Source organism: Onychomys torridus, chromosome 3 (assembly GCF_903995425.1).
Source record: "Onychomys torridus chromosome 3, mOncTor1.1, whole genome shotgun sequence".
NCBI classification, from domain to species: Eukaryota; Metazoa; Chordata; class Mammalia; order Rodentia; family Cricetidae; genus Onychomys; species Onychomys torridus.
This window is the reverse complement of record NC_050445.1, coordinates 19,874,590-19,896,416: the sequence shown is the minus strand read 5'-3', so window position 1 is coordinate 19,896,416 and position 21,827 is coordinate 19,874,590. Positions and strand designations below refer to the sequence as shown.

Genomic DNA, 21,827 nt, shown 5'->3' with positions numbered 1-21,827 from the left:
CTTCTACATTATAGTCTATTAAAGAGGGAAGTCAGGAAAGAACTCAAGGCAGGAACTTGGAGCCAGAAATTGAAGCAGAAGCCATGGAGAAACACTGCCAAACGGCTTGCTCCCCATGGCTTTCTCAGACTGCTTTCTTCTTTTTTAATCTATATTTTTTACTTAATTTATTTTTTTATATTTTGATCATGTTCTTTCCCCTCTTCCTCCTAGATCTTCTTCACCTCATTACACACCCAACTTTATTCTCTCTCTCTCAGAAAACAAGCCCCCCCCCAAAAAAAAGTGAAATCAAACAAATTAAACAAAAACCCAGTAATATGGAAAATATCAAAATGAAAAAAATGCACACACAAAATCATAGAGTCCACTTTGTTTGCTTTGTTTTGTTTTCTGTGGTGAGGAAATATTCTGAAATATTTGTTGCATTTGAAGAGACTGGAACTTTTTCTGGGCCTCAGAACTGAGTCACTTAAGACTTAATTCACCTAGGCTACTGTGTACTCAAACTCTTTATTCAATATGCCTTTAAGAGAACAGTGTAATGATCAAATTTACTTGTCTGAATTTTCCAGGTAATAAACTTTAGAACCCAAGCAAATGCATAGCTACAATCTTAAGTTATATACTTTTTCAAGTCCCTGGCCCAGTTACTGCATGTACTGAAGTCAAAAGACACTTTGTAAACTATAAAAGCAACCATTTATTGATATTGGTTAATAAACAATGATGTTTGTTATTTGAGTCGGTTGGGATCAGTTGTAATCCCTTGTAAAACTCTGTTAAAGATTTCTGTAAAGTATCCCATTCCTTTTGCCCTATGATGCTTTCAATGCTCTTCAATAAATACAGAGTGAAGAACTTTGTTAGAGAAACACAGACTATCTCACCACTCAGACAGACAGACACAACTCACATGCACAGACACATGCACCACCTACAGAACTAGACACACAGCTCATATAACAGACAGGCACACATCAGGAAAGACATACACAAGCACAGAAACAAACAGGTTCACAAAACTGCTGTTAAGAAGGCAAAGGTAGTCTCATGCGACAGAGGACAAAAGACATGGGGAACAGGAAATAGAGAATTCAAATCTGGACTTGCTCTTAGTTAAATGACTTCAAGGGAAAATTCTTTTTTCTTATTTTCCTTGATGTGATACTGAGGCATTATTGGGCAAACCAGTTTTAATCACTAAGGCCTTATAAAATCCACAATGTTTTTGAAACAGTCTGTATGTAATTGAGATTGGTCTTGAACTTGCTATGTAGCAGAAAATGGCCTCGAACTTCTGATTCTCCTGTTTCTATCTTCCAAATGCTCATAACTACGTGCTGCTATACTTGGTCTCCATTTTATTATTATTTTATTGTCTTCATATACATAATATATAAGTGATTTATACATTATTTTAAGGTTACTGATTCATATAACCATCCCATTGTGAATATTAGCAATGATAATTGAAATATTTACACATGATCAAAATAGAAATCATCAAACATTAGTTAGAAGAAAAAGGCATCATGTTGAAATTGTAATTTAGAAATCATGCAGTCCAAGAGTGGAAAGCAGCTGAACCTGCTGTGTTATGCCTTGGTGGTGAGGTGACATCCTAGGACAGCATTCAGGAAAAAGATTCTGAGACTCATTACGAAACACACACACACACACACACACACACACACACACACACACACACACACAAAATCATTTTGGTTCTTAACAGGAAGATACTGGAGAGAGTTACAGCCTGTGAGTACTGGATGTTTTTACTTCTTACAAAATTTCCAACTTTATACAGCTTATAGTTTTCAAAATATAATTATGTACATCTCTTTAAGTGTGGGGAGACTAATGTAGAAGATCCAGGTTCTAAATATTGGCCCAATGTTCTTTTTACCTTCCATCATAGAAAGCAAGTAAGATAATTTTTCATTTGTTACTTCAAAATTTTATGTGACTGAGAACAGAGTTCTTTATGAGGAAAAACTCTACAGAGTGTGTTTATTGTCAGGACTTGCTCAAATAGGTTCCTCTAATTTGCCTTTATGTTGCCTGGGGAAACAATGACCAAAAAGGACTTGGAGGAGAATTTATTTAACGAGCATATTGCAGTCCATAATCATAGGACACCATGGCAGGAACTCAAGGATTGAAGCAGAAACCACAGAGAAGCATCACTTACTTGCTTGCACTCCATCATTTGATCTACTTACTTTCTTATACAACCCAGGACCAGGTGCCTTGGAGTGGTACCTCTCACAGTGGGTTGGGTCCCCCCAAACCAATCAATAAATGTCACTCAGATATGCCTATAGTCCAATCTGATGGAAGTAATTCCTTAGTTGTAGTATTTTCTTCCTTGATGACTCTAATTTATGTCAAGTTGACAAAAACCTGCCAGCACAGAGGTAGTCTCATTAAAGAGATGAGAAAAAGGTTATCTTCCCAGACTGGAGTAGAACTGGTTGACCCCAAAACAGTCCATCCAGGTTATAAAACACTGTGTCAATGGGGCAACCTACCATTGACTCTTCAAGGCTGTACTGTGAAACTGATGATCGCATTCAAAATGGTGTTTGAAACACAGAGGAATCTTATTGATCTGCCTTGATTTTAGTCTGTTTGTCCTAGGTGAAGGCTAATGTATAACTCATGATAGCTGAGGGGAAAGTATGTAGGGTTCCATCGGGAGCAGAGACAGCTCATGTTTGGCAGCACCTTCAAATCTTGACAGTTAAAACACTGGCTCATTTAGTTCAGTTTCCACAAAATGCAATTATCAGTACATGAGGGAGAGGGTGTGGAGTGGGTTAGGAAGATCAAGGGTGCCTCTGTGGGTCTTCCGTTTAAGCCAAGGACTTCTCAGTGGCATATTCGTTTTACTTATAGTTCAGGATGTGTGATTTATATGTGTATGCCCATATACCCTCCACATCAATCTACCCAGACCATTTGCTGGTTTGTAACTCCATCTGTTTGAGATTTTACATCAGAGATGTTTGGAGCATGCTCTAATCGATGAAAGGCCACACCTCTTATAAAAATTATTTTTATAACAGAATTTGCAACACTTTACCACTTTTGGACATTTCCAGTTATGAAAATGAAGCTGGCTGTGTAATTCTATAATTCAAGTTAAATGATGTTCACATACACTATTTTGGCTATTTCTAAAGCTATGTACCTGAGTCTTTGTTTCTTTATTAGGTAAGATGATGTTAAAATAAGATGTATGAACCATGTAGAAATTTGATCCCCAATGCAGTATTTTTAGAGGTGAGACCTAATAGGATCCATTAGTGTCATAGGATACTATCTTCAGAAATGGCTGAAAGTTGAAAATGGGTCCTTCTAAAAGAATGAGTTTGGTGCCTCTGGCCTCTCTCTTGTCTTCCTGCTTTCTCTGCATCCTTTTCATATGAGATGATGAGTTAGGAAAACCTTCTTCCATGTCACTGACTTGATTTTGAATCACTCAGCTTCCAGAATTATGAAAATAACTGTGATTTTCTAATAAATTACACATTATTTTAATTTCTGTTAGGGCAGCAAAAGCAGACTAATACATTAAGAGACTGCACTTTAGAGTTCTGCTCTACTGTGTTCTTTGTTCAATAATCTTCAGCTATTAAATGCATAGCTTTCAGTTGGTGGCCTTTTAATAAAATCATATTATTTATGGGTGGTATTGGTTTTTTTCTTTAGTTGCTTTTAACGTCTTGTTCTGAATAGACATTTACTATAGTTGCATTAGCAAGACTGCATTAAACTATGAAAAAGAATATTTGACTGAGTTCCACATTTGAAATTTTAACTTGACTTCCAATACACAAACAGTATCTCAAAAATGTCTTGGTGTCCTCAAAATGTTTTTCCAAAAGCTAGGGAATGTAACATTAAACAGATTACAGTTATTGACAAGGCTCAAGGAAAATCAGCCTTAAAGTGAAGAAACATAAATTTATCAATTAGTATTGACCTCCATCTAGTTTTAACTAAATATTATAACAGGTGTCTATAAATAATTTAAAGGAGAACTATCTTTTTCTGTTATGTATGAGTAGAGTATCTGTCTTTAGTGTTTCTTTTTGTTATTTGGTTTTGGTTTTGAAAGACAACACATTTATTGAGTGGTCTAGGCAGTAATGAGAGTGTCATCTACATGCTTTAATATTTTTATATATTAAATCTATAACTACATATGCGGCTCTTCAAAGGTTAAAAACTATTGTATAAGTGGTCAGTTTCTTGCCTGCTTAAACATTACATCTCACACTGTTTAGGAAGCCCTCCCTCCTGCAGCCTGCTGATTTGGAAAGGGTAGTCTTGTCTCAAGCAAAGCTCTCCCTGCCTTGCACTCATAACAGATCCTCAACAGGCAGAAGATGCAGCAATGGGAGCCAGATGCATGAGAAATGTTGTCCTTTTAAATATCCATCTATATCTTCATAACCCCAAGTAACAAATTATGAGGGTTAAGCATGATATTTTATAAGAATAAATGATATTCTTCATTGGATTGTACCTCTAACTTTGAAAACTTTACCCATCATGTTATAGAAATTATAGTTATTGATCTTCCTATTCTTAAAAGTTCTAGGAACAGATTTTGCATATGTTTTTCCATGAAAAAGTCTTCCTGTTGAGCACTTAAATATATTTAGTCTGATTTCAACAGAATGGAATATATACATGTATCAAAACACTATTTTTTGATAAACAATTTTTATCCCATGCAATAATAAAAACAAATTAGGCACAAAAGAGAGGGCTTAGTAGACAAAGTGCTTGTCAAGAATATATGAGGACCAGGGGGTGGATCCCCAGCTCCATATAAAAGCTGGGAAGGCATGAAGACCTGTCTGTAGTCATCCTCAAAGGGTACATGTGTTAGAGCTAGGGGTACAGCTAGAGGGCTAGCTTAGCAAGTATAAAGCCCTGTGCTTGGCCACCAGCCCCACTAAATAAGGAATGGTGGTGAAGTCCTGAACATCAGCAGTTGAGGGATAGAGACAGAGAATCAGAGTTTCAAAATTAGGCTAATTGGGGAATAGAGATCCAGGTACATAAATGTTTGTCTCAAAAGAAAAAAAATCATCTATGGGTTTAAGTCTGTGTATACAGATTTGTTTTCTCAATCACGGCCATCGTTTCATAGTAACATCACCAAAGCAAAGGTCACCTTTACTGCCATCTACCATCCCACTGCCCTTCCAGATGAACGTGCTTAACGCTAACTGGTAAGTGTGCCCCAAACTGTTCTTTCCTTGAAATGTGCTTCTGTTTCTGCATTCAGTACACGTAACTACTAACACAATTGCTAAAACTCACCAAGCTAGTGTTACTGCACAGTTCGCAGCTTACTCTCCACTCACAAAATCAATATAACATTCCAATTTTTTTAAAAGGTCTTCAACAAAAGATAGAGACACTGTTGCAGCTGGAGAAGACTAAGGAGAAATGATAGACAAATAAAATGTGGTACCTCAGTAGGACTAGGGAGAGAACAAAAATTATAAGTAAAAAGTTAATGAACTGTGAACAATATAATTCAGCTAACAGTAGGCCTCATGTTAATGGATTGCTCACCATAATTTAACTATGGCTGTATGGAAATTAGCATTATAGGTACCTGGGTGATTCACATGGGGGTTCTTTCTGTAAATTTAAACCTACTTTAAAACCAAAACCAAATAACCTTCAATAGGTTGGAAGCAGCCCACATTCTCATGATATATGAAATTCTTATAGGCCTAGTTCCATCTACATATTCCTGTGCGTCCATCCCTATAATGGCTTCCTAGCACTCTATGCACTGTACTCTTATGATGTGATCTCTATTCTACATTATTAATTCTACATAAGTAAATGGTTTTGACATATTAACAACCCTGACTCTTCCAATTTAAAACCATAGCCCTTTATTTATTTTTATCTTAAAAGGAAGTTTAACCAAATTTAGCAGTGTTTAAGTTGCAGGCCTTAAATTTTGCTTTTTCAAATGTATGACAAAGTGTTCTATACATTCATACATGATTGCAAAAGGCAATTTTAATTTCTATTTTTCCTTATTTTTAAAACAGAAGAACTTAAGTTTTTTTTTCTGAGATATTCTATTATGAACTTAATTACACTTATACTAATTTCCATGTTTGTAGATTCTGTGGATAGCTATATGTGAAACCATATTATATTCAAATAAAAGCAGTGTTACCTCTTCCTTTTCATTTGGTATTCTAGGACTTTTTGTTTGTTTTCTTCTCCTTGTCTTATTGGACTGGTTGTTACAAAGAATTCAGTGTTGAATAAATGTGGTATAAACAACTTTAATTCCTTTTCTTAATGTTTGACAAGTAAAATCTTGTCTGATATTTTTTTATTGTGCTCCTTATGATAAGGAACTTTGCTTTTATTTCTGTTTTCCCATGATTCAGGGTGCTGTGAGTTTCTACCAAGAAAGAATGTTGATACTCTTTGTAGTATATGATTTTGAACTAAACCCCTTGTTATTGGATAAATAATTAGGGGGCTGTTCCTTAGTCAGCTGTAATTCTTTGTCTAGGGTTGAGGTCTTATGAGATTTCTCCTTTCCGTGTTAGTATGTCTATTGGTGTCGTTCTTGTTCAGATATTGTTTAGGCTGCCTGAGTAGGTTGTATTTATATATTTAAAAACACACAAGGACACACACACACACACACCATAAAGATTAAGAAAATAGAAACTATGACTTTGAGAAAGAGTGAGGGAATAATTCATGGAAAAGGCTGCAGGAAAGAAAGGAAAGAGCTGAATGATGTAATAACATGTTTATTTCAAAATGGTGTGGAATAATCCTCTTGTACACTATAAATATTTGTCATTAAATTTGGTTTAATAAAACACTGATTGGTTAGTAGCCAGGCAGGAAGTATAGGCTGGATAACCAAACTAAGAACGCTGGGAAGAGGAAGGGCAGAGTCAGGAGTTGCCTGCCAGATGCAGAGGAAGTAAGATGAGAATGCTGCACTGAGCAAAGGTACCAAGCCACGTGGCTAAACATAGCTAAGAATTGTGGGTTAATTTAAGTGGAAGGGCTAGTTAGTAATAAGCCTGAGCTACCAGCAGATCATTTATAATTAATGCAAGCCTCTGAGTGGGAATTTGGGAAGTGGCTGCTGGGCATTTGGGAGTTGCTGGTGGGACAGAAACTTCCATTGACAAATTATTTTGTTTTGTTTTTTTTAAAACAAGGTCATGTTATGTAGCCCTAGCTATCCTGGAAATAAATATGTAGATCAGACGTGCTTCTATGTTCCAAACACTGGTATTAAAGACTTTCCTAGCTTCAAAAAAAAATGTGCTTCAAAAAGAAGGAATGTTTAATTTTACCAAAATATTTTCACACAACTATTAATATAATTATAGTATCTTTGTTTTTAGTTTGCTATTAAATTAATCGCCTTCCAAATATTAAGCTGTCCTTGCAGGAATGCCACACATAAATAGTAGAATGTAGTCACAGTTTTTTCAAGTTTCTAGAAGTGTGTGTGTGTATGTGTGTGTGTGTGTGTGTGTGTGTGTGTGTGTGTGTGTGTCCTTATGGCCACATCTTCCCTAAATGCTTGCTAGGATTCACCAATGAAACCTTTTGGACCTAGAGTTTTTAACTACAAAAATTCCTTTAAAAGGAAGTTATAGGGATATTAGTCTATTTTTTCTTGGTGAGCTTTGGTATACTGTACACCTCAAAAAACATTCCCTTCTCATCTGAGTCACCAAATTTGTTTACATTAAGGAGTTTATAGCATTCCCATTGGTAATTTACATGGCTCTTTGCTTCTGATCAATGTGGTTAATTGTTTAACAATTTATCAATTTTCTCAAAGAAGCCACTTTTGTTTTCATTGATTTTCTGTTTTACTTTTTTGTTCTGCTTCATTGACTTCCATTCTGATCTTTCCAATTTCCTTTCTTTAGATGAATTCAAATTTATTTTGAATTACTTCCTGTAAATGTCCCTCTGTCTAGTGCTTGAAAAAAGATTTGTTTTTATTTTAATGTATGTAGAAGAGTGTTTTGCTTGCATGCATCTATGTCCACTGTGTACATGTGTGGTGCCTATGGAGTCAGAGGGCATCAGATCCCCTAGGACTGGAGTTAAAGACAGTTGTAAATTGTCATGTGGGTGCTGGGAATCAATCCCTACCCTCCTATAGGCACTGCAAATGCTCTTAACTACTGAGAAACCTCTCCAGCGCTGCTGGGAAATTAAATTTTTTTTTCTATTTATTTCCTCATTTTATTCATATTAAGTACTGTAATTTTGCGGTACCTTTTTGCTAGTGGAAATACTTAGCACACAAATCAATATACATTTTTTTTTTCTTCCTTCTATTGGATAGTAGCCTCAGGTCAAGAGGAGTTGAGTCAGGCTTATTGGGCAATAGCTCCTAGCCATGAAGAATTGCTTGGGCCCAGACTGACTGGTTCACTCCACCTTCAGCAACAATATGCCTGAGTAGTAAAAAGAGTCCCCCCTGCTAACAGTTAAACCATTAAAAAAAAAAAAAGCTTTAAATTCATGGTAGTTACACATATATGTACGTATGCATATAATGTAAGTATATAATGTATATCAGTCTGTCCCTCAGCCCTTCTAAGTCCACTAAACCTTCATCCAAGTTAGGGCTGAGATTCCTCACTGCTTCCAGTCAAGCAATTATAGCCTGTTGAGATGGTGTTGTCTGCCTCAGTTTTCCCATACTTTCTCAGTCTGACAAAGAGCTGCTTGTATTTGCACTCCTGTGTGGCATGTGATTTCATATTGACTGCAGAAATTCAAGTAAATGGAGGACATGACGCCCCCTACCCCCCCCCGCTTCAAGTGTGCCAGTTCAGCCAGAGATTTAGCTGCACCTATCAGTGTGATTCTGTTCTCCTTGTTTTCATCTCATGCTTCAAATTGTTCCAGTGTGGATCTTCACTGGATTTCAGAGTGGACTCAGTATGTTAGAGGTTCTTCTTCTGGGGTCTGTTTCTCTCTCAGAAATCCATTCACAGCAAGCTGCTGCTTGGTATTCCCCTGGCACTCCACATGGAAATAGTGGTATTCACTGGTAATAGGATTAGCATATGTAAGCTGCATGGGGAGACCTGCTTCTGCTTTCACTATCCTATGTGCCTGACATGCAGAAAACCTCAATACATAGGTCTTAAAGTGTAAATTCAATATACTTTGCATTGCATTAAAGCATGATATTCATTTTGCATACTCTGTGCTCCTTGGAAGCTTTTGTACTTGTAGTGTACAAAATAGTCTGCTACCATTTTAGGCTGTAAGCATTCATATTTCAAATGCCTGCAATTTCATTTGACTAAAAGCACTCATTTAATAATATGTTTTAGGTTGCTTTGAACTAGGCATAGGGATTTTATTTGTTTGTTTGTTTGTTTTAAAACCATGTAAAATATCTATTCTTGTTCAATGTATTTGATGGCAACTACCCAAACTCATGATTGTTATAATGTAGTACATTTATTTCAATTCATTGTAAGGTGATTTTTTTTTTTGTCCTCAGTCTTTAATTTGTTACCTTACCTTGATGAAGTTATATTGGCAGCAGAAGTGAGATCACCCTTACCACTCATAAATCCATTACTACTATCATGGTGCAGTAACAATCACCTGTCAGGAAGCATCAAATACACTCGGATTTATTTATTTTTTGTCACCTGACATCCATCTCCACATTGTACTTCCACTAATGAAACAGTAAGAAGCACTTTGCTTTCTAGGGAGGAAGGTCTACCTACATGCTTTACAAGCTGAGTCATGGCTGCATCAGGGCAAGAAGGTTACTGAGCAGTTAGTTTGAGCTTTGCTGACAGCAATTAGGAAGCAAAGGGAGATAATTCCTGAAAACTGTCGCATGAAATTTGAGCTGAGTTTTTCAGAAGACTGCTTCCCAGTAAATCAGGTGTCTTCTGTCTCTTCCATGTAAACTGTAGGCTACATTATATAAATTGTCCAAAGGGCCTGCATATATATCTTTGGTACTAATATTCTTAAGTTGCAATTCAATTAAACATGAAAAAGTAGTATTTCCTTTCTAGGAAAGCATAAAATCCAAACCCAGGTTGACATAGCCTTTGACACCAGCTAGGAAACAGCTCTGATCTCCCATTAAAGAATCTTCTTTTAGAAGCCGGTGAAGACTATTCCAGAGATCCCCAACTGGTCAAAGGTCAGGAAATAGTGGCCATAGGATGTTCATCTCCAACTGATACTTCTACAACATTTACAGCCAGGGTTTCAGAAATATCTAGTGAAAGGGAGAGGAAAGATTGTATGAGGCAGAGGACTAGGGTGTCTGCTGTGAGATGGTGTCTTCTATGTATGAATATCTAAGATGTATTATCAAAGGAGTTTGATTTTGGTAAGCGAGAAGGAACAAAAGGAGCGCCCTGAGAAGGAGGAGCTAAATAGAAAATTCTTTAAGAAAGGAAATAGAGACAAGAGATTAGTTCTTTATAAATGAGATGAAACACATCTACTACAGTCTGGATGGTTGTATTTCCAATAATTTATATGTTTGCATTGAATCTGCATGGCGAGAGTAGCTATGTAGGGCCTTTGGGAAATAATTACTTTGTTAGAGAAGAGCCTCACAACTTAATGCGATGACCTTAGTGGAATTAGTTCTCTTATAAAAGAAGTATGATGAATCTTCCATGATACTCTCTTCATCTGGACACATGAACAGAGGCATCCATGAAGAATGATTTCTTGCAAAATGCCCAAATATTCTTGAATGGGTCCACTGGTATCTATCCAACTTTCACTGAACATAGTTTGACTTAAGCAGAGAATTTACCTTCCGAGGAAATCATCTCTTTTATCATTCCTAAACACTAAATTAGTTTTAGAGCATCATTTCCATTTTTAATGTAAAGAACAGAATTGAAATAATTATTGGACACAGAACAAAATGAACTTAGCTTATTCCTCAAATGATTCATTACAGAAAAATTAAATTAATGATAACTACACTAAAATCAAATTTCACTGGGTCATTAGCATGAACTATCTTTAAATATGTGCTGATATGTTCAGAAGAGTGACACCAAGCACTCAAAAATGTGAGAGAAATTTATTGAAAAATTATGTCAATCATTTTATTTCAATTAAAATTTTGAATGTGACAAAAATCTCTTGTTCAGGAAAAGGAGAGCAGCAAGCTTAGCAATGCAGTCATTAGTCACTCACAGGGTGTGTTTTACTTTATTCAACTCAGTTATGTCACCTACTCTGTCCTTTATGTTTGTCTATTGGTGAGGGTGCCTGACTTTCAAGGAAATACTGAGAAAAAGGAAGTAATGTACAGTGAAAAAAAAGTACAATCTGTAGAACCTGGGGCTCTAAATTTTACTAGTGTATCTGGCAAATAGCTAGTGAGTGAGGATACAAAATAATCTTATTTGTAGAATATAAAATTTATAAAATTTTAGTATTCATGTTTGAAGTATCATGATGGCATCTCACTCTAATATTTTAAAACAAAAAATAAAATTCTTGGAGGAAAATTACATAGAAAAATGTTATTATTGTTGTTGATCTTACTGTCTGTGTTCCTCTTTGTGTAATATCCCCATAACATTTTACTTATTTTTTTGAAGACAATGTATCATGTAGCCCATAATGGCCTCAGATTTTATGATGTAGAAGAGAATGGCTAGGTACTTCTAATTTTCCTGAGCCAATTGCTCAATTGCAGGGATGAACCCAAGGTTTGGTATAAGCTAGGCAAGTATTTTGCCAACTAAACTACATCTTCCATCTAATAATGTTTATATTTTATTTTTTGTTATGTTTTTAATATATTAAACTATATAGTATATTTAAAAATTACATGTAGAGTGTAAAAGCACTATTTTGCAGGACTTAAACTCCTTATATTACAGGATACTGGGCGAAGTGACTCTTTTTAGGTCACAAAACACTTAGAATCTGTGGCATGAGATCTGTGAGTAAAATGCTAATCTTGCATAGGAAGATTTACAATCAATGGGGAGAACCTCAATAATATCTGCCAGTCTCAATTAATTCATCTGCAAAATGGAGATCATATAAATAGACTAGCTTAGAAACTATGAAATAGTTGAAAGAGATAATCTGCCCTGTAGGTATAGAGCACATGCTTTCAAATGTGAAACTATATAAATGAAATTATATTTATTCTCAAAAAGGAAAGTAATTATTTAAGAAGTGAATGTTTTCACCATTATTTTTTGTAATATGAACCAGCTAGACTTTTCCTCATCTGAGGCAATTTACACTCTGTAAATATTTTCACATTGGTGAAAAAAAATTTAGGTGGGAGGAAAATGAAATTCCCAACAATTTTGGAGAAATTAATTTTACACTAGTTATCCTGAGTAAAGTATATAAGTTCTACTGTATTACCAAGTAAGCATATTTTGTGTATCACCACCTCCTGATATCCATCAATAACTGTGCTCACACAGACCCCACTATAGTCAGAAATAGAAAAATATCCCGTGTATAATATTAGTTATTCTATTTGTATACAAACACATACATCTTGATGCCAACTCTTTTAATTTAGGACAAAATAAGAATACATAATTCCAAATTCTTCTCACATGTTGAATTTTTAATTTTCAATGTATTCTGTCAAAAAGAAAGCTTTTGTTCCTCAAAATATAGAGAGCAACAGAAAGCCACCTATCACTGCTACAGCTAAAAGGCCTTGAAGGAATTTTATTCTGTACTGTTAAAGATAGGAATAATTTAATATTAAGACAAAACTAGCTTCTTTATGGCTCTGAGAGATAATTCAGTACCTAAAGTGTATGTTTCACAAGCTTGAACACCTGTTTCATGCCTACCACCCACTATAACTTCAGAACTTCAGGTATGGTGGCATGTTCTTGTAATCTCAGGGTGAGAGAGGCCAGAGCAGGTGATCCCTGGGACTTGCTGGGATCCTACCATACTTAATGATGTCTTTTGGTCTCCACACACATACACAAGAACATACACACAGAGATGTCTTTAAATTAAATATTAACATCTAGCACTGATATTTGAGATTGTGTGCTTACATGAATTAAAAACAAAGCAATCTGTAGAAAGAAGTCTATATTTGCTCCTTTGCAGAATGTAACATACTGAATCAACTCTGAAATTACCTAAATGTCTGATTTTAAAAAGTAAAGTTGAAGATGATTTTCAGTTTTGTCGGAAGTGCTCTTGCCCTTTAGAGCACTTTCTTAAATTTGAAAGCAAAGATGAGAGTGAAAATTATGAAGAATTAAAGTTCATGATGCAGAATATTTGTCTTAGTTGTATTCTAAAATCTAGAGATTATAATAATCCCATCCTTTATGGTAAACATGGCAGTGATGTTTTCAGCATCCAGATAAAAAGTTTTTTCTCTGATAACATAGCATGCATGCATGCGTTTGAATGCACATGTATACACACACACACACACACACACACACACACACACACACACACACACGATACATAGATATATCACCTCTCTATGTACACAGATGCATCCAAGGACAGCTTCAATTATAATTAATAGATTACTTTTTTCTTTCTTTTTTTCTTGTTTCATTATTAACCTTGGAAGATAAAAAAAAAATTAAATTTCAAAATAAGGTTAATTTTACATGTCATTGCACAGGATGAGGATGCAACTATATAAGAGAACTTTATGTCAAGATTATTCTCAAAATAGTATTTGTTATAGGATTCCCGAGTATGCAAATGAGTGGGTCTTTGCATCTATAACCTATTTGCTATAAATAACTTTTCTTGTGCTCTTTTTTACATGTCTGTGTGTATTTTCTTATTCCAATGTGGAATATTTTGGTATAGGCACATGGTGTTTATAAACTTTCCTCCTAGAACTGCCTTCATTATATCCCATAGATTTTGGAATGCTGTGTTTTCACTTTCATTCAATTCTTGGAATTTGAAAATTTCCTTCTGGATTTATTCTTTGATTCAATTGTCAATCTGTAATGTGCTGTTTGTTTAGTTGTCGTGAATTTATCTAATCTCCGTTGTTTATATTGCTGTTGATATCTAGCTTTATGCCATACAGTCAGATAGAATGAAGCTGCAATTTTGATTTTCCTACTGTATTTGTTGGAATTTTCTCCGTGTTCTAATAAATGATCCATATTGCAGAAAGTTCCATGGGCTGCTGAGAAGAATATGTATTCTTTAGTTTTTGGGTGGAATATCTGTAGGTATATGACAGGCTCATTTAATTCAGTATGTCATTTAATTTCAGAATTTTTGTATGGGCACTATTTTTTGAAATAAGACCAACAATACATATTGGAGAAAAAGGAACATCCTCAACAGATGCTGCTGGCCAAGCTGATGGTTATATGTAGAAGACTGAAACTAGATCCTTAGCTTTTCCCTCACATAAAATTCAACTATAAATGTATCAAGAACTTCAAAACAAGACTTAAAACCCTTAATGTGACATAGAAGAAAGTAGGGGATGTACTTGAATTTATAGGCACATGAAAAACTTTCTCAACAGGACCCCTCTAGTGCTAAGACTAACATTTGAGAAATAGGACCTCATGAAACTAAACACTTTCTATACAGCAAAAGGATATCATAAGCGTAAAGAGATAGTCTACAGAATGGCAAAAACATTACCAATTGCACATCTGTCAAAGAATTAGTATTTAGAATACTCAAAGATTAAAAAACCCTAAACTTCAATAAAACAAAAAAGTCTTAACTTAAACATGGGGCAGGAAACCAAACAGAGGGTTCTCAAAAGAAGAAATATAAATGTCTGAGGAAATTTTTTAAAAGCTCAACCTCCATAGCCATCAGGGAAATGAAAGTTAAAACTACCTACCTTACAATCCCATCTTACTTCAGTCAGAATTATTAAAATTAAGAGAGAGAGAGAGAGAGAGAGAGAGAGAGAGAGAGAGAGAGAATGATAAATGCTGGTGAGGATGTGGGGAAAGGGGAGGACTTTAGTGGGAGAAAAATTATTGTAACCACTATGGAAATTAGTGTGAAATTTCTTCTAAATTTTAGAAATAGATCAGTCACATTACTCAGAATTTCTATTCTTGAAATATCCCTAAATCTCTCTCTCTGTTTACTCCCCAAAAGCATGCTCATCTGTGCTCCTTGGTGTTTTATTAAAAAAAGCCAGGAAAAAGTCATGTGAAAACTCTTTCCCAGAAGTTTCCTGAAACATAAATATACACATATATAAAAACAGATTAAGTGAAGTTATTTTATAACAGGAAAAATACCTGTACAAGACACTCCAGCCTAAAAAATAAAAAGCCCATGCCAGAGGGGTTACATTTATTGAAATTATTAGATTATGAGGTACCATAGACCCCCAAACATTACAGATCACTGTCATTGTTTTGGATTGTCCACTAAAACTTGAGGGTGAAGTCCTATTGATTAAGGAATTGAATACAAGAGTCATAGAACACGAAGAAATCAAACAAACTTGTATTGACCTGGAAGCATCTTCTCTACTGATTAGCTTTACTGGGGCTAAGGGGTGCTATGCATGTTATAATAAGGCAAAAGTGACATCCCTGTGAACTATAATAAAACAAGCCTGGCAGGCAATGTCCACTGGTGCAAAAGTGGCATGAATGTTATGGGAGTAGCCAACAACTTTCTGATTGTATTTAAAATCTGATTCAAAATATGGATTCACTTTCTGGAACAGTTATAAGTGCCCCAAACTTATGGATAACTAGAAATATCATGGACTTTAGCAGAGAAGCTATTACTTTACTCTGCTAAAGGGGGATAGAATTAAACCAACCAATAATCTGTGTTATATCCATAGATTAGTGCCTCCCTGAAACCTCACCAGATAAGCTTTCTTTTGTCAATTAGCACAGAAACCCACAACTAGATATGGTACAGAGAATAAGAGAGGATGAAGTGCTTATATCAAAATGGGGATTTGGCATCTGTATCACAGTGCCTCCTGGAAAAGCTCTGGGAAAATTGAGAAAGATAAGGCAAACTGATTTAAGAGCCAAAGGCGGTGAATGATTGCAAGGAAATAAGTGTTTACAGGACACAGAAGAGGAACCCACAGCAGCTGTGTCAGCACCATCAAGACCTTTGCAAGTCCAAACCAGACACAATCTGATAATTGACAGGGGAGGTAGTCAGGAAGCCCCATGCCTATCTGAAAAAGTTGTTGTTCATTGCTGGTTTCTAGGAGAGGAGGAGTTGGGTTTTTCTTTAAGTATGTTGCCCCAGTTGGTGTAACTTTCTCTAGTGGATGGCCACACATCCAAGAGTATAAATAGCCTCACTAACTGGACTTGGTAGTTAAAAACTGGGGGCACAGATGAGTACAGAATAAGCATGTGGATGTTTTGAGAGGTTGGGGGAAAGGAGTTACTATGATCAAAATACAACACATAAAACTCAAATAATTAATTTTTAAAAAGAAGGATTTAGGAGCTCATTAATGTTGTAGGTGCTCAGGTGGGTCCAAATGTGTCTGCTGAAATACTACACACTATAGAATAAATGCATCTGTTTCTGCTTTGCTCTGTGCAGTCATAGCTCAGGCCAGTTAGCATAAATATTATAACTCTTCATTATAGTATCAAGTCTTTCTGTAAAGGTTGATACTGGTATTTTAAATATATGACTTTAAATATATGACTTTTGGGAGTATATATATCTCTTCAAATGTGTAGATGATTGAAAAGGAAATATCAAATAATAGTTCCTTCTACTATTGTTCCTTCTACACACTGTTTAGTAGGAATATAAGTGGGCCTGGGACTCTTGCTATTTGTACAAGTGGGAAAAACTGAAGAGGGATGGGAAAGATAACTGTTTCTTTTAAGTTTGAAGCATCCAATTTGTATTTTCATACTTATGAAAATTAAGCCAACACAGTTTTGACAAGCCACACTGAGATGGCTTCAGATTGAAAAGGCCCAAGGGACAGAGGCTGCTTTTAGGCTCATTAACTGGGGAGTCTAAAGTGCTGTTGAATTACAGATAGGGAGAGGTTTACCAACTAATAGTAGCATTTCCCGGCAAGACAAACTCTGTCCATCAAATACCTCCCTCTACTTAGACAAAACACATACATCTTATTGATCTCAATTTTAATTCTATACAGGAAACAATTCTGGGGCAAGATTTTCTTTGATTATTTTATATGTATGGATGTTTTGTCTGCAAAGGTTTGTAAACCATGTGCATGCCCAGTGTCCAAAGAGACTAGAAGAGATCATCAGATCCTCTGGAACTGGAGTTAGAGATGGTTGTCAGCAGTCAGGTGGGTGGTGGAGATTAAATTTGGGTCCTCTGGAGAAGCAGCCAGTGCCTGAGGACCAGAAGAGGTCATTAGATCCTCTGGAACTGGAGTTAGAGATGGTTGTCAGCCACCATGTGGAAGCTGAAGATTAAATTTGGGTCTTCTGGAAGAGCAACCAGTGCTCTTGGGCACTGATCCATCTCTCCAGTATAGAGAATGTTTTAAAACACTCGTAGATGTCGTCAAATGTGTGAAAAAAATGGATAGCATCAGTGTAGAAATAGAGAAAGGTAAGTATCCCAGTGTTCCAGATTCAGTAACATGTTTATGTCAAGCACTTACAAAGAACAGTTTAGAAACACACGCCAAAGGAACCTTTCTTTCCTAAACCCAGCTATTTAGACCACAGATAAGAAATATAGTGGATCCCTTGTTCAGCCTTAATGTAGGGGAAAGGGGCTTGGTCCTGCCTCAACTGAATGCACAAGTTTTACTTACTTTGCATGGGAGGCCTTACCCTTTTGGAGGAGGGGATGAGGGGGCTTGGGAGAGAAAAGGCTGGGGGTGGTGAATGGGAGGAAGGATGAGAGGGGAATCTGTGGTTGGTATGTAAAATGGATAAAAAAACATTAATTAAAAAATAATATTAAAAAAGAGAAAGCTATGAAAGTACAATGAGTTACACAGCTTGTTTACTTCATTTTCCACTGAATATAGCATAAATCAGTCTAGAGTAAGCTAACCAAATTAATCCTTGCTAATTTATAGTCCTAAAACCACATTATTATATAGATCATCTCATGCCACAGAAGTGCCTAAACCAATCACCATTAAACTACAAATAATTGGATTCAAGTTTATAGCCTAGTGCAAGATATATTTCCATAGTCTGTGTTAAGCATACCAGGGCTGAGTGTAGGCCTGGGAGATCTTCTGGTGGCAATGACTAAGGATGCTGGAGATGCTGTAAACATCCAACAAGACAAGCAACACCAGTTGGTTGTATAACAAGGCAGTGGATGCCCCCTTCTATATGTAAGAAAGCATCCATTCCTGGGGCATGTGTGTGAATCTCAGAAGTACTGTTTTAACCTGAAGGCTCATCCATCTAAACATCTTGGCCTTCTTCTGAATCATTGGGGTAAGATAGAAGATCTTGGAAACTCTTATTCCTCTTGATTGGACTAAGATGCTTTCAGAATTTGCCTCAGTGTTGTTTCTATGTTGCAGATGCACAGATGTGAGAGAATTAAAGAGGTGCTCCCTGCAGTAACCTTACTGATTACATTTACATCAAGCATACTCATCCCTCAGCCAACTCAGATTACTGAGCGTTCCCAGTGTTTCCATGGATAGGATGCATTTTTGGTGAAATCTTGAAGATGACATCTTTTATTCTGTGTTCAAAGCTAAGACAATGATTACTTATTTGATGTCAGGCAGACTGAATACACTGCATCTTCTACAGAGTATTGCCAATATCTTGGTACTAACCTCTTTTATAATGAAGTTTTTTATTAGCAGTCTGAACTTGAGCTAAATTCACTGGGTAAAGAATGTTACTAATGTGAAAGGAGTCAAGCGACATATACCTTTTATTGTGACATTTAAGAAGTTTTAAAAACTAATTACCTTTAGCTTAAATGGTTACTTTAAAATTGCAAACTATTAATTCTTTAAACTATATTGTGCATTAACAAAAATAAGTATACTCATGGCAGAAAAATATAAACCAGAACTTTATAGATTTGAGGTTGTTTATCTTCCCTGCAGTTAAAAAAAAGAGAAGTTTTAAAAAAGTCACAATTGTATTAATGAGCCCCTTATTTCTCATCATTTATTAGTAAATGTAAATAAAATGCATATTGACAACTATATGTTTTCCTAGATTCTAGAAGTAAATTAGTAGGAAAATAGTGAATAGGAATACATAAATTAAAAGGTTTTCTCAAAAACGTGCCTATAAAAATGGTCATTGAGAAAAATGAATCACTTGACTGTGATGCATAGATCCCTAATGAGTCACTCACTGAACTGATCCTCAAATGCTTGAAAAGCCTAGTTTCTGATAAAGAAAGGACACCTCTTACTTATTGTACATCAGGCTAATAGTGCCAGAGAGGGAGCTGGCCATCTTTGCTGTTGCTGTTAGTTTATTAATCTAATTGTTCATAGTATAAAATTTTGAACTTCATGTACTATTTCAAGTAAAAAAAAATATCAGAAAGCACTTCAGCTCAACATATGAGCCCCACGGATGTATACTGACAGTATTTTTCTGGGCAGAAAAGACTCTGAAAGTAAAACAGACTGTAGATTATCTCAAGGTAAAAATAAGAAAAAAAGATCAACACAGCCTGTACATCAATTTCCAATGTAGTTCCCCCCCCCCAAATCAGATGGGCAGGATGAATTCACAAACAGTCAAGTGTGAATACACCCACTTTTGGCAAAAAGTGAAAGCTTGATGGGTTGTGTGACAGTGCTTCAGGGCACTCTGCACTGGTGAAATATAAACAAGATTAAGTAGAGAACAACTACAGCAGGTCCCAGGCTTTGGGAACAAAGATGCCTTTCCAACCACTCTCTCTTTGTTTCCCTTCACACTTTCAAGGCTGAAATGTTGTTGGTTCCTCCCAGAAGACACTGAAGCTTGATGAATTGTTGCCATGAGACTAAGACAGCTTTCTGAAATGTTAGTGTTCCTGATAAAGGATGCTGCTTATTTTTCTTTCTGATTTTCCCTTGACATCTTTCTGTCCTTGATTAAAACACCTATGAAAATGTGGGTTCTGATTTGGCAGCAGCCAAATTATGACTTGAACCATATGTGTTGAAGTATTTTTTTTTTCAGTAAACAATACTGGAGTATAGTATTATTATTCATGTTAAAGCTAAAACCTTGTGGTGTGAGCATATGGAGTATAAAATATTCTAATTCTGTATTAGAAAGCAGTCGTTTACATGGAAGAAGTCTGCTAAGTAATTACTCCTATACAAACACATGCCTACTTTTACATGTTACTGATTGTCGTTCTTATAATTTCCGTGATAGTCATCCCAACTTACTCTTCAGTTACATACAGCTGTGTCTTGTGTAATTATTTCTTGTTTTCATTTACATTCTTATTTTCAATATTTCATCAAACTGAATAACATTGTTTTAAATTTTATTTCTGAAACAACATCTCACACTGTCATCCAGACAGAACTGGAACTCACTGTGTCTCTCAGGCTGGCCTTGAACTCTTAGAGTTCCTCCGGCTGAATGCTGGGATTACAATGTATAAGCTCCATAGCTGAGCCTGAATAGTTTTTACTTAAGATCTATCAATTCATGGACAGTATATTAAACTTAAAAATCTTCTTTAATTTTAATAATCCTGGTAGTGGATTGGTACTTTATCTGGGAAAACTTAAAATAAAATAAACTCATAATTTTAATGTTCTTGTAGTACTGACTACTTCAGTCTAGACATTTGTGAACCAAATAGGCTTCACTGCTGTAGGCTGACAACCACAGATGAGTCAGGGAGTAAGGAGTCCCATAATTCATCACTATGTCCACATCTGACCCCAGAAAAGCAATTTATCCAATAGCTTGAGGTCAACGATACATACATATTCATCAAGCAAATGTGGTTCCCACAAGATTAACCTATCTTCTCTAGGCGTCTTTGCTCTCCTCTGTTTTTCACTCGTGTATTTGCTGAAATGAATGCCATCAATAGTAGTATGGTGTTTCTTGTCAGCTCACACTAATGAGCTTAAGCCTACAGTTTGCACTTGGAAATTCTTAGTAGAGTGCTGTAAAATTCAATCCTCTTTCCTTCCTGTCCTTTGTGTGCTTCTCAGTGAGATTGCTTCGAGTTTATATATTCTTGAGTTGTCATATTTCATTGTAAACTGTATGCTAATTCTGGCCTGTATCAGCAGTTTTTAAATACTATTTCAGTATCCTAAATGCTAAAGCACATGAAAAGAGTATAATCTCACTAATGATACTCTAAGAATGAACACAGGATTTGTTACTGGCAGTGGGTAGTAAAGGATGGTGGTGGATATAGGCTGCTATATTCATTGTACTTGAAAGTTCAGGAAGTCCTATTCAGAGGATCCTTTTCTGGCACACTGAAATTTTTAGATGAGCTACTCTGTCATTTGATTAATTTTTTTTTAGCTCACTCAGCAATAAAGTGCAATTCATTTTCATGCATTTATATTCTTGTTTCAATCATGTAGTTGCTGATTTTGATCTCTACACTATTTTGTTTGAGAACAGGAGGTTTATAATCAAGTAAATGATCAACATGTTTCTTTTTGCAGACCTCATAAAGTCATTGGTAAGTCCCTATGGTCAGGTACCTCTTAGCTGCTAATGGAAAGCAATTGGTGTGCAAATCTGACCTCCATCAACTTACATCTACATCTCAAACATATGCTGCTTTTATGTTCCAAAATACTTTTCCTTTCCAGGTTATGGGAGACT

General features: G+C 35.8%; 1 protein-coding gene across 3 annotated transcripts in view; it reads right to left on the bottom strand.

The window, feature by feature from the left end:
• The window catches only part of Grid2 (glutamate ionotropic receptor delta type subunit 2), a 1,385,700-nt gene that overhangs the window by 703,223 nt on the left and 660,650 nt on the right, over window positions 1–21,827 (bottom strand). The window lies entirely within an intron of this gene.